The 14987-nt window shown below is 36.0% G+C and overlaps 1 pseudogene; it reads left to right on the top strand.

Annotated features, from left to right (window-relative positions):
* The window catches only part of LOC143434578 (uncharacterized), a 365164-nt pseudogene that overhangs the window by 44645 nt on the left and 305532 nt on the right, over positions 1 to 14987 (top strand).

Below are 14987 nucleotides of genomic sequence, written 5' to 3'. Positions count from 1 at the left end.
CCACAGTAGTCTCAATATATTTGTGATTGAGTTAAGAAAGACTCTATTTAATGCAATTTTACTACTTAAGGCACTGAGTCATTACCATAATTGTTCTTCTATTGTCGTGCTAAGACACCATAACCAAAGTGCTTTAAACAGAAAGAGAGTTCAAGTGGGGGTTCTTGTTTCAAGGGTTAGAATCTATGATTGCTCTGGGAGTAATCATGGCAGTAGACATGAAGGAATGACAATGAAGAAATAAGTTAAAGCTCACATCTGCAGGTACAAACACAAAGCAGAGGGAACTAACTGCCATTGGCTTATGATTTTGAAGTCTTAAAGTGTGTGTTTCCAGTTATAAGGAACTACTATTCCTTTCATAGAGTTCCAGAAACTGGCGACAAAATATATATATAATTTTTTTTTTTATTTTTTCCTTTGGTTTTTTGAGACAGGGTTTCTCTGTGTAGCTCTGGCTGTCCTGGAACTCACTCTGTAGACCAGGCTGGCCTGGAACTCAGAAATCCGCCTGCCTCTGCCTCCCAAATGCTGGGATTAAAGGCGTGCAACATCACTGCCCAGCTTGATTTTGAAGTCTTAAAGTGTGTGTTTCCAGTCATAGGGAACTACTATTCCTTTTATAGAGTTCTAGAAATTGGAGACAAAATCATATAAATGCATAAGCTTCTGGGGGCATTTTTCTTAAACACACTGTAGGCACAATAAGATATTACAAAATGTTTATGATGGTACAGCCCAGGACACAGTCATAGCAAAAGTCAAAGGTCAAGTTTCCAACCTACATTTTCATTTAATAAGTTACTGTCTGCACTAATATTCTGAGATGCAACATCCCTAGTCTGATCAGAAGTTCTTTTAAATGCATGGAATTCCACAGGGTGGCTTCCAAAACTCAGGAAGTTAATATCAAAAACCTGAAGTTCTTGAAATTGATGAGATGAATTAGGCTCCTCTTTCCCTAGCTTGTATAAGCTTCTATAAAAAATAAGTCATGTTTAGACACCCCATCATACTTACCTGTCTAGAAGTTTCTCAGACAGAAGCACCTGCTTTAATAGGCTCAGATTCTATGGACTGGCTAGAAGAGGCAATGTTCAATGTACTAGTTTGTTACCAATACTAGGGATAGCTTAAGCAATGTATCTGTCTTTGAGTCATTACTGCTCTTTTGAGTACCTCAAATGAAACATACTGCATTTGTTAGTGCCTTTGTATTCCTCATACAAATAGTCTGAGAACTAGCTTAGATCAGTTTGTCCTGTTACAAATACTGGCACTTAACTATTTTCTCCAAATCTGCAGGTAAAACATGTAAGATGATAGTATGCCTAAATTGTGGTGGTAATTTTTCACCACTCCCTTTTTGGAAGACACACCTATCTCTATGTTCTTGAACAAGCTATCATTCTGGCTCCTAGGCAGCATGTGTTTCCTTTGCTGGGCAGTAACACCTAGTCTGTAACATGCTGAGGGTGCAACAGAGAACAGGATTGCTCTCTCTTGGAACACGTCCACTACGTGTTATTAGCACCAAATTAGACAAAGAATACCTAAAATTTCAGGATGATTCTATCTATCTATCTATCTATCTATCTATCTATCTATCTATCTATCTATCCATTCATATACATGTGTGTATATGTACTCCCACACACCTCCACCCACACCCACCTCATCGCCTTGGCCTTCCCCTACATTTGGACATTAATTCTTCACAGGACCAAGAGCTTCTCTTCCCATTGATGCCAAATAAGGTTATCCTCTGCTGCATATGCATCAGGAGCCATGGATTCCTCCATGTGTACTCTTTGGTTGGTGATGTCACACCTGGAAATTCTGGGCAGTCTGGTTAGTTCATATTATAGCTCTTCCTATGGAGTTATAAACCTCATCATATCCTTCAGTCTGTTCTCGAACTCCTCCATTGGGGTTCCTGTGCCCAGTCCAATGGTTGGCTGTGAGCATCCTTATCTGTGCCTGTCAGGCCCGAGCAGTACCTCTCAGTAGACAGCCATATCAGGCTCCTGTCACCAAACACTTCTTTGCATCTCCAATGTTGTATGGGTTTGGTGTTCATAATCATCTCTTGACAGTCTCACAGTGACCATTAATTTATAGTGCATAAAGATCAGCAAGATGCTCAAAGGGTCACTATATCAAATGACTTGTCCCAGGCCCTACATTATATGATAAATCCAACTATTTCAAGTTGCCTTATGACATCAATACATGCCTCGGGCATGACAGTGCACACTCATAGGTGAGTGGGCACATGCAAGCACATTCACATGTGCATACAATCTCACAGACACACTCACACATACACTCATGACAAAATAACTGAGGTAAGGAGTAATGTAGAGTCGTGTTAAGAAGTAACAGAGTGTGAATTTGAGGGACATGGTCTACAAGGCTGACATTATGCAAATGTCCAGTTTAACATCCTGTTAAAATTAGGACATTTTATACCTATGTGGGTTTTTTTTGCATGTCCACATATCTCTTCTCCATTGTTTTTCTTAATTGAAAAATGGCAATATAACTACAGAGAGACAGAAAAAGCTTTTATCCTTACATCCACCTGAACTCTGAACACACTACCTTGTAATGGTCTGTATCCAACACACATTCCTTGAGTCATTGTCTGAGTGTCTCTGGGGAAGTCATTTAAATTAGTGCACCTTCATGTCAACCTTGTTTTGCTAATGTTCCCTTTTTCTGTTCAACCTTAGTATTTCCATTACTAGGGAGAGCATGTGTTTTATGCTTTTCTATTTTATTTGTTTTCCATCTTATACCATAAATGCTACTTTTATCTAAGTTTACATTTCTGTCCAATATTTTACCCTAGCCTCTGCCTCTGTATTTGAATTTCCTAACAATCATTACATACTTGAGAAGTCAGCAACTAACTTTCTTTACAGAGAGAGTCTAATGCAGCATGAGCTCAACTTTAAAGTACCTAAGGCAGTCTTTGTTGCCATTGACATTCTGTTCCACATGCATCCAGTCTCCTTAGTGCTGACATAGTGGCATGTGTCACCTTTTTTGATTTTGTAGGATGCTGGGACTGAATAAAAATTTTGCACACAGTAGCCAAGCAACTGGCCATCTTAGCTTCTATCCTAGATCCTTAATGAATTCATTTTCCTCTTCATAATTTTCCCCTACCTTTGTGTGTGTAAGTTTGTGTGTGTGTTTTTTTTCTGTGTGTTTGTGTCTGTGTGTGCATGCTTGTGTGATGTTTGTCTGTGTTTATGTGTGCTTGTCTATGAAAGTATTTATAAAGGCCTGGCATTAATTTTGGAATTTCTTTCTCAATAATTTTGTACATTTTTTAATTTATTAACCTCATTTATCTATTATGTATGTGAGGAACATGCATGTGACATAGTATGTTGGTGAAAGACAGAGGAAAAATGAATAAGGTGTCTCTCATCTTCTGACATGCACATTGCAGGGATAAACTTCTGTTAGCAGGCTTGAGTTACTGAGCCATCTCACTGCCAACTGTCTTAGTTTTCTGAGAGGTGTCTCTCTTGGTATCTGTAGTTTATAATTTTAGTAAGACTGGGTTACCATGGGGTTTCAGGAAACATTCTTTATCTACTTCCTATACCTACTGCTGTGATTACAGAAACACACCTGTAACTCCTGGGTTTATGAGGTGCTGAAAACCTGAACCGCAGTTATCTCAGCACTTCTTCGCTGTCATCCCTTCAGCCCTTTTTGAAATTCAATTCATCAGGTTTCTACTTATTCAAGCCAACACTCTTGACTTTCTTTTAAAATGTGAACCTCTAGAATATCAATTCTCTCAATTTAATCCTGGTCAAAAAACATGGGTCCCCTTTATATTTCCCAAATATACCTAAATTCCTGAACCAACTATTCTTTCTTCTGAGAAGATTCATCTTCCATCTAACATTAATTCTAACTGCAATGTGGTAAAATCAATAAAGCATTTATTTTTAATGATTTGTTAGTACTTATTAATTATAAAGTATAGTGATCTCGGGTACCACAGTCAGGCTACAGCTTTAGAGAGAGCATCTGTTCCAATCTTGCCAGGAGCAACATGGAGATTGAGTTGCACATTTGCTACATATTTACTAGGGGCCTCATTTCAGCCCTTGGAATTTTTTTTTTAATTTGGTTGCTTGCTTAGCCCCTGAAACCTTTCAGGAGTCTATATTAGTTGCCTATATTCGTCCTTCTGTTAAGTTCATATTTGTTTCAGGGCACTCAATCCTTCCTTCAACTCTTCTATAAATGTCACCAACCACCATCCAGTGTTTGATCATGTATAACTGTATGTGTTTCAGTCAGATACTGTCTAGAGCATCTCAGAAGACAGTTATACTAGGCTCTTGCCTGCAAGAATAACAGAGTATCACTAGTAATGTCAGGATTTTATTCCTTGCCTATTGGAAAGGTTCCTATTTTGGTCATTAAAAGATAGGCAATAATAATAATAATAATAATAATAATAATAATAATAATAATAATAATAAATAACCCATGTGTCAGCCTTTCTGCTAGGGCAGACTGATAACCAGTCTGTGCCCCTGGAGACACCATAACCTGAACCAGCCTACAGGATCTGCTCCACTCAGATCGTTTGGTAAGAACCCTCTGGAAGTCCCACAGATGCATCTGGGAACCCAGTTGTCTCAGATTACCATTACTCCTTTACCACCTAACCCCTACACTCTGCGGAATACCCCTCCCCATTTGCCTGGTACTTTCTCCTGAGGCAGAAATAAGCACCATAAAATTTGAAAATCTCTTTGTAAATTAGAACTACATCTTGCATTTCTGAAACTTTTTCCCATCTGGGTCATATAGCCATAAAATGTGAAAATCATATCAAAACTAAAGAACAAACAGAGAAAAAAAGAAACAAATAAAAAATTCCAACAAAACCTTGAGGCACAATATGAGTCTATGTTAGTATTTGCTCTAGAGACTGGTGTGAGTCCATTAGGGTGAGTTTTATAGCTGAGTAAAACTTGTCTGCTTCCATTGTACCGTTTATTCTTTGTAAAAAATAAATGACACTGGTTGGTAAAGATGCCTGTAGTATAACTAATTTCAGCCTCTTATCAGCCAACCGTGCTAATAGAAGACATGGAGAATGAATTTCAGCTGCCTTCAGTGACGGGTGGAAGCACTAAAAATGGTGAAGAGTCAAATAGATATTTTGATCACGAATCTAAATTAGCAATGTCACTGTTAAAGGACCAGGTTAGATAATATGATACTGGGTCTTTCTTAAAAAACACAAAATCATGGTATTTTAGAATGGGACATGAAAGCTAGAAGAAATATCTCTGCAGAGACACTGGTGAAGCAGGCACTTATTGCACTGTATTTCTTGGCCCCAGCAAGTTTCTTGCTTCCCCAGTATGAGTAATCCATTCAGCTGTGGCTATTCAAAGATTCTGGCCATTATTGAAAAGAGATGTGTCAATTCTGTTTTGACAAAACAGCTCAGGTAAGTGAATGTAAATGAAAAATGCAAATCTTTTTTTTTTTCTGCCTGTAGAAGCTTATAGGTTCTTCATATCTCCTCTGGCACGAGTTCTGTATTGATCCTGGTTTCCTACTCTTCAGTTTTAGTAGAAAGAGGAAGGATCTGCTGCCTCTACATGAAGATGGTTTCTGGAAGTTGAAATTTTAATGTAAACTTTACTGAGAAGTTTCCTATTGAATGAGAAAGGAGAGATGGCTTCTTCTCAGGTAAATGTATGCATGTTGACTGTTCTTACAGAAATCCTTTATTTTCAGAACTTTCAAATCCTCCCTATTCTGACGCAAATGTACATAACTAGTTTTTCATATGATTCTCAGTATTACCCTTTTGAAAGTTATGTCATTTGTGATCTAAAAACAGATATTCCCTTTTACCAGTCTCCTTAAAGTTTTCAGTATATCTTGTATAAATGATAATTTGAAAATACTTAAAGGATTTTCTAATTGCAAAAATGTGTTTACATGAGACTTGAGATGAATGTATGTACTAGAATTTAACTTTGAGTCACTTGGGTAATTATTTGTCTGTGAGTAAAGGCCCATGTTTCATGAATCATTTATCTGAAGGTCTATTGCAATAGTTCTCAGCCTTCCTACTGGTGCACCCATTTAATAGATTTCTTCATGTAGTGCTGATCCAATTATGATTTTTAAATTAATTTCCATAGGAAATTATATTTACATTTCAGATGTTATCACCTTTCACCATTTCTCCCACACCCAGAAACCCTCTATCATATCCCCCCTTCTCCTGCTTCTATGAGGGTGTACCCCCACCTATCCACACACTCCCACCTCCCACCCACAAATTTCACAACACTGGGTCATCCACCTTTAACAGGATTGGGGACTTCTCTCTCACCTGTGTCTGACAAGGCCATCCTCCTCTACATATACAGCAGGAGCCATGGGTCTGTCCTTATGTGCTCCCAAGCTAGTGGTTTAGACCCTAGGAGCTCTGGTTCGTTGGTATTGTTGCTCACCACATGGTGCCTCAAACCCCCTCAGCTCCTCTAGTCTTCTCTTTAACTTCTTCATTGGGAAGCCCATGATCAGTTCAGTGATTAGCTGTGAGCATTACCTCTGTATATGTCAGGCTCTGCTGACCTTTAAGGAGACAGCTATATCAGGCTCCTGTCATCATGCACTTCCTGGCATCCACTTCAGTGTCTGCCTTTGGTGACTGCACAAGTGATTTATACCCAGGTGGAGGAGTCTGCTGAAGGACCCTCTACTTCAGTATTTTACCCCATAATTTGTCTCCATATTTGCTCCCATTAATATCTTGTCACTCCTAATAAGAACTGAACCACTGACACTTTGGTCTTCCTTCTTAATATTCACTTAACTGTGGGTGCATACCATGTGTGTTCTTTTGTAATTGGGTTACCTCACTCAGGATGATATTTTCTAATTCCATCCATTTGCGTAAGAATTATAATTTTATTTTTAGTGATAATCAAGAAGTGTAATATTGGTACTGCTATGAATCTGTTTCCTGATGGCTTTAGTGACAACCATAAATCATTTAGGTGATTATGATTCCCAAAAAGATCACCACAATCAGCATCAGTTTTTCTCGACTTTTGAATTGTTCAGATTACTGACAGCATTATTTATCTCAGATATAATTCATCAAATATATATTTTAGCTATTGGTACCAAAAATTGTATATTTATCTAATATTTCTTTGGCCAATTGACTCAAAGGGGATACTGTTAATTTTAATTTAAGGGTCTACTGACTTTCATGGATGTGGCTATAGAGTTCTCTATGGAGGAGTGGCAATGTCTGAATTCTGCTCAGAGGGCTTTGTACAGAGATGTCATGTTGGAGAATTACAATAACCTGATATCTGTGGGTAAGAATATTTTTATTCCATAAATTCTACTTCACTGTAGAGATATCTAAAACTCCCATGACTATTTGGTCTACTATCCATTTACTGGTCTTTCTCTACTTTTTTTGTAAGCATTGATTACTCTCTGATTTATAGCTTATATGGCGTTTACCTTTATCTTTTATTTATATTTAATGTGCTGATCTGTAAATCTTATACCTTTTTTTGAAAAGGCAATCTGTTGATTTTATAAGTGAATGTACTTTGACTCCCACAGTTTTCTTTTTTGGATATGTTGATTTTACAATGAAATTCAGAATTTAGAAAGGATTCAGTATGAAGACTCTAAAATACATAGGAAAGAAGTAACTATAAAAAGTCATTCATTTATTTTTTATTCTTTCCATCTCACACACATGTCAAAATCCTGTGTTAGTACATAGCTACATTTAATGGTATATCTTTGTGCTAACTTGAATGTACAGGTGTTGCTGTTTCGGATCCAAATGTAATCCACTGTCTTGAACAAAACAAAGAACCATGCATTGTTCATAGAGAGAATACAGAAGGAAGAGAACCAGGTAATTTGAAGTGAAATAATATGTCATGTGATGATTATAATCCCAAAAGAAATCTAGATGTGATATATGCCTAGAGAAGCTGTACAATAGAAATCATTCCTAAGAGTTTATTTCAGAAGAATGAACCAAAGAAAGAGTATAAACATGAATACTGTATGATTTTTGCATCATATTAACTGAACACTGATGTTTTGAAATATACTATGTTATAACTATTTTAAAAAGCAGCCGACTATATTACATTTTAATTGCTGTCATTTTTTCTGTTATATGTGAATGACCATAATGATACTTTATGTTTGTGTGAGTTATTGATTTATTCCCTTTTTAATAGTTTTGTAGAGTATATTTTGTTCATACTTTTCTCTCTATCAACTTCTTGATTACTATCTCCACTCTCCATACTAACTTAAACTCATGATTTCTCTAATCATTCTGTCTCTCTATCTCTGACTCTGTCTATGTCTTTGTAGCTCACTCTCTCTCTCTCTCTTTATGTTTCTCTCAGAAGAAAAAAATATTAGAATAAAAAATATATACAAACATGAAGTCTGATTTGTTCTGGCAACTCTTCCTGAACAGAAGGCAAGCTCATTCATAGTATAAAACTTAAAACTTATTTTCCCTTTCTAAGAGTAGTTTAGAGATTTTCTTACCTGGGATGAAATTTTCTACTTCTAACCTTCTTAAAGCTGGTGTTTTGTCTCCCTTTTACTGGTCTTGTGAACACTGTCTTATTCTCAACGAGTTTACAAGGGTATTGCTCTTGTTGTGTCTAAAAACATGCAGTATATTTAGCATCATTCACCAAATATGGCCTTTAAAATCCTTCTTTATCATCTTCTGCATAGGTACCTTAGCCTTTATAGGAGGGTGTAATAAAGAAAATTGTCATAACACTAAGAACTTCAAAGTCTCTCAATTACTGAACATTGTTGATATATATATATATATATATATATATATATATTATATATAATATATCAATATATGATATTGATATAATATATATAATATATATAATATATATATATATTTATTTATTATATATATAAAGGTTCTCCATTGAAATCTTAGTGATACATAGATCTAATAAAAAAGAAGTATAACTTTAGGTGTCATATTATTGCTGTTTTTATTTATAGTAACAATAGGAGTTTGTTTATAAATTTGAGGGTTGCTCTTTCTGTTTCTGTGAAGTATGGGGTGGAAATATTGATGGAGATTGTATAGAATCTATAGATTATTTTTGTAAGATGGCCATTGTTACTAGGTTAATCCTCTCCTTACATGAGCATGGGAGATCTCTCCATCTTCTGAGGTCATCTTTGATTTCTTTCTTCAGTGGCTTGAAGTTCTTCCCATAGAGATCTTTCACTTGCTTGGTTTTGTTGACATCAAGATATTTTATTTTACAGATAATGTGACTCATGTCCAGTGTGTCCTTTCCCTAATTTCTTTTTCAGCCCGTTTATCCTTTAGGTAGAGGAAGTCTAGTGATTTGTTTTAGTTAATGTTATATTCAGCCACTATGCCGTATTTATTTATCACATGCAGGAATACTCATTTTGAACTTTTGGGGGCAATCATGTATGCTATACAAAAACTCAGGATAAGAAAAACAATTTTCTTCAATAACATAACTTCTGGGGGAATCACCTTCCCCGAACTCAAGCTGTAGTACAGAGCAACAGTGATAAATACCACATGGTGGTTGTACAGGCAGATAGAGCAGTGGAATAGACATGAAGACCCAGAAATAAATGCACACACTTATGTCACATGATCTTTGACAAAAAAGCCAAAGCTTTTCAATGGAAAAAGACAGAATTTTAAACACATTGTGATGTTTCAACTGGTAGTTTGCATGTAAAAAATGCAAATTGATCCATTCTTATCTCCACTAAACAGCTGTATTCTGGTCCCTAACTAGCTATCTAATTACCATAGATATTGTAAATACACCACACGTACCCAAATCTTAAAAGCTAACTAAGCACATATAAGAAAACTTGCACTGTTAGTTGTCTTGCAGTTCCTCATTTACATTCATTGTTTTTAGCTCCATCATTTTTACAAATTTTTCATAAAACATAAAATAATGTTTGTATACAGCTTATAAGTATTAAATACAAATGCAATAGATTGTTTTCAGCAACAACAAACCTCTGATATAAGAGAGATTTTACTCAGAGACTCACAAGTAAATACAACTCATTGCTAGATGGAATCAGGGCACAGTTATATTTGACCATCAATTTAGCTCTAAAGACTAGTTTCTTTAATTTTTTTCTTTCATGTAGAAACCCAGGATGTTATGACCTGAGCTGCCCCACTTTGGGCGCCAAAAATGTCCCAGACTGCTCTGTCAATGTTGGAACCCTTCACTGCCAGAAGCTTTGCGTCTAAATTGTTAGAGCCTGCACTGACCCAAGTTGCTCCAGTCTGCAGGTCGGAGGTTCAGCAAGAGAGAGAGTAAAGACAGACGGGAAGAATGGAGACCAGACAGAGTGTGATTCAATCCTGTTTATTCTTCAGTCTCTCTTCCTAGTCCAAGTTCCAAGTCTTGAGTTCCTAGTCCCTAGTTCCTAGTACCAAATCTCAAGTCCTAATTCCTAGTTCTAATTGCTAGTCTTTTTCCCAGTTCCAAGTTCTTTTTCCAAGTGCTAAGTGCCTAATAATAGATTCCTGTCTTGAGTCTCAAGTGCCTATTCCCTGGGCCTAATACTTAATTATAATGTCTTCTGTCTGCCTCTTGCCTTTTATATGTCTCACTTTTAAGCCACGCCTCTAAGTCATACCTTTAAGTCATGCCCTTGGGTCTTGTCTCTAAATCTGATCTCTAAGTCATGCCCTTAAGTCACACACCTTTAAGTCTCACACACACAAGGGAAAATCCTGGGTATCTAAAACATGATGTTATCAGAGTGTGCTCAGCTGTTGTAGGCTATTGTAATCAAGTCTCTTGTCAGGGTATATGGCTCAAGATGGCTGCAAAGATGATAGCAGCCTACTGTTGGCTCCCCACACCAGGATAATTTTTACAATGTCTTTTTTTGTTTGTTTGTTTTAAGGACCCACTATGAAATTAATTTTTATTGGATATTTTATTTACATTTGAGATGTTTTCCTTTTTCCCCATTTTCCCCCACCCAAAACCCCACTATCACATCTCCCCAAAAATCCAGTAAAAATTACTTTAAAAAACAAACAAAAACTCCAAAAGCTTCACATAGGAATAATGACCAATATTATCACATATTTATGTCACATATATTATATGAATATATTATATATACTATTATACATTTATGAAGTGCTGTACTTCATCATCTGAATTTAATCACTGCATCAAAGTAAAATAAAACCACCAATTTAATAATACAAAAGAACCCACTATGAGTTTGTTCTAAAATACCTTAGCAAAGGTATATGTAACCCATATTGAAATAGATGCAAACACTTACAACCCTTTCCAAAAAATATTTCCAAATACTCAAAAACATTTCAAAAGAAGAAATTTAAAATCACTTGCAAAACATGATGTACTATGATTAAGTTTTTTCATTCTGGAGATTCAGAGGTAGTTCATCATATCTTAGTTAATAAATGTAATGAAGTAAATAAAAATGCAACATAGAATCTACATTACAATCTCACAGATTCTGAAAAACACTGACAAAATACAGGATCATTGCACTATAGTTTGTCAGACTAGAGATAATAAGGAATTTCTAATATGTCTGGGGCAATAGGTTTCTGCATAGAGAAAAGCTCGAACTCATTCCATTAAAATCAGGAATAATAGAAGGATGTGCATTATCTGCATTGATATTCAATATATTTTTTAAATCTTATCTAAAACATAAATCATTGTCATGAATTTGTAGGATACATATAGAAAAGGTGTCAAATTATCCTTTTTTGATAATGATTTCATAAATAAAATTTGACAAATTATTCCTTGTACTTTATAATCATAAGTTTTATGTAGTACTATGGTTCCTTTGAAGAGCACTGGCATCCCTAGTGTCATTGTAATTTATGCATATATATGAATACATATATATACTATTATACATTTATGAAGTATATATAAATTATTTATATATAAAAAAATTTATGAAATATATATATATATATATATATATATATATATATATTTCTGTTAAGTAATTTATTGGTGTAACATCAAAATTGAGCCCCAAACCCTCCAAAGAGTTCATCACTAATAGCGACAATCTTCCATCCCCAATCCCCTTCTCTTCTGAGAAGTGGGAAAAATCCCCTAGCTGCAAAAACATGATACACCAAGTCACTGCAGGACTGTCCACATCTACTCCCACTGAGCCAAGAAGAAGCAGCCCAGAAGGGGGAACTGAATACACATGTAGGCCACAGAGTCAGGGACTGCTCCCACTCTAGTTGTTGGGGGACCCTCAGGAAGACCAATCTGTACATCTGCTACATATATTCCAGAAGAGGTCAGAGGTTTAGGTCCAGTCCATTTATCGTCTTTGGTTGGTGGTTAATTCAGTCTCAGGGAGCTACATGGGTGCAGGTTTGTTCACTCTGTTGGTCTTTTTGTTGGGTTCCTATCCCCCTCATGATCTCTCAATTCTTCTGCCAAGCCTTTCCAAGTTCTATATAATTTTAGGCAGGGGAACATTTCCCTCTCTTTCCATTGGCTGCTGGATTGAACCTCTGATAGATCACCCATGCTTGACTTGTGGCTAAAAGCATAACACAGTATTATTAAAAGTGTCAGAGATTGGTTCTTTTCCATGGGATGGTTCAGATGTTGGGTCAGAAATTGGTTGGCTATTGCCTCAGTATGCTTCATCAGTTCCCTGCACTTCTTTTATGCAGAAAGAATTTTGAAATAAAGTTTTTTTGGTAGATTGGTAGCCTCATGCCTCCACTAGGAGTCCTTCCTGGTCCCGGGAGGTAGATACTTTTGGATACATATCCACCATTATGAGGAGTGTTACCTAGAGTCATTGTCTTAGACTCTATAGTCATCCCTTCTTCATTCCAGGAGTCTGGCACACTCTAATGATGCTGAATTCTCTTCCAGATACAGATTTATATTTACTATAGTGGCTCACCATCTTTGGCTCTAAGCACATCTGATTACCCCACTACTTATTTCCTTCTCCATTCCATCTTTTACCCAGTTCACTCCCTGCAACCATGTCCCGTTATTATTTTATTTGCCCTTCAGTGTGAGATTGGGTTATCCTACCGTGACCCTATGTGTTATTTAGATTCTTTGGGTATAAGGATTCTAGTGTAGATATCCTGTACTTTATTTCTATTTTTCATTTATAAGTGAGTATATACCTTGAATTTCCATTTAGGCATGTGTTACCTCACTCAGAAATTATATATATATATATATATATATATATATATATATATATATATTGTTCTAAACATTTGCCTTCAAAATTCATGATATACTTGTTTGTAATAGCTATTATTCTATGTTTAAATGAACTACATTTTCTATATCTGTTCTTTGTTTAAGTCAGACTCATTTAAAATTTTTGATTATTATAAATAAATCTGCTATGAACATAGTAGAGTATATGTCTTTGTGAGATGGTAGAACATCACTGGGTATATTTCCAGGAGAGGGAAATCTGGGATGTCAGGTAGAACTATTCCCAATACTTTCAGAAACATCTAGTTGAATTTCCAGAATGGTAATACAATACCAAGGACTCCCCTTGGCTTAAAGAAGGGTTCTGAGACAATGGGTGTCTGGGATTTGCAAAAACAAATAACTGGAAGGCAAATTTTGGGTCCAAACTGACAACCTCTACTTGGTAAAGCTTTTCCAGTCTTCGTCTCGCTAGGTTCTGCTTTCTGTCTGAGGATCTCTTTGTCTATATTCTATTTGTTAGCCATGCTAAGGGATCTAATTGTCCATGTTCTGCTTGCTTGTGTGTGTGTGTACTCATGTATGTTCTCTTATCAGTTTTCTCTTTATGTCCTAAAAATAGTCTCTGGTAGACCATCTCCTGTACAAACAGGTCTAGTCTTTACATATCAATCTAGTCATTTACTCCAAGTATTTTTTTTAATCTATATGTCAGTATCCCATTATCCAGCACTTTGATTTTTAGAAGACACTTAGCATATATATTTTCTTAAGTGTTCAAATGCATTCTGATATAGGTCTGCCTTTTTAAAGCTGAGAAGATATGCTAGGTATGGGGGCACTGCCATGAAATTTCCATTTTCATAAAGCCTGTTCCTATACTTGATCTGTCCCAGGCTTATCCAGAACCCAAGAATCTACATACCTTCATAATCACACAGAAATCTTTGTTGTGTAGGATATACTGTGGCCACCAATTTGTAAAGCTATCTATCTCCTTCCTCAGAAATTGTCTAACAAGTTGACTCACAATACACCTGCTTTTATTACTTTAGATTCATGAAGCCCTCCAATAGTTGATGTTGCATTTGTTCTTTTTTCATTGGTGATAAAATATATATTTTTAAACTTACATATTTAGAACTCTTTTTCATAGCCTTAAGGGTTATCGTGAAGGTCTAAGGATTTACCATTTTTTATAAGACATTGCCATACCTACAACTCCTGGACTTGAGCTGTTTTTAGTTATCATGTATTCATTAACCTCAAAAGTTATGACATTCCTTGGAAGAAAATCATCCTCCACTGCTAGTAGGTTCAGAAAATATGTACATTAGTATAAAAGAATAGACCTATACAAGGAGAAGACATTGCTACTACTAAGGACTCACACATGTACATGGTCCCAGAGGCAGGTACTATGGCACTCTGTCTAAAACAAGGCCACACTAGGTTAAACAGTTCAAGTTTCTACATCCAATCACAATGGAAGAGTGCTTTCCATGCTCCACATCCTTGTCATTAAGTGTTCTTGCTTGAGTTATTGGTCATAGCCATTCTGATGTGTATAAGGTCAATTCTCAGAATGCTTTTGATTTACATTACTATGATTGCAATAGATATTATGCATTTCTTTAAATC

The sequence above is a fragment of the Arvicanthis niloticus genome, chromosome 16 (genome assembly GCF_011762505.2).
Source record: "Arvicanthis niloticus isolate mArvNil1 chromosome 16, mArvNil1.pat.X, whole genome shotgun sequence".
NCBI lineage: Eukaryota > Metazoa > Chordata > Mammalia > Rodentia > Muridae > Arvicanthis > Arvicanthis niloticus.
Note: the sequence above shows the minus strand (reverse complement) of the source record. Positions and strands in the feature narration are given on the sequence as shown.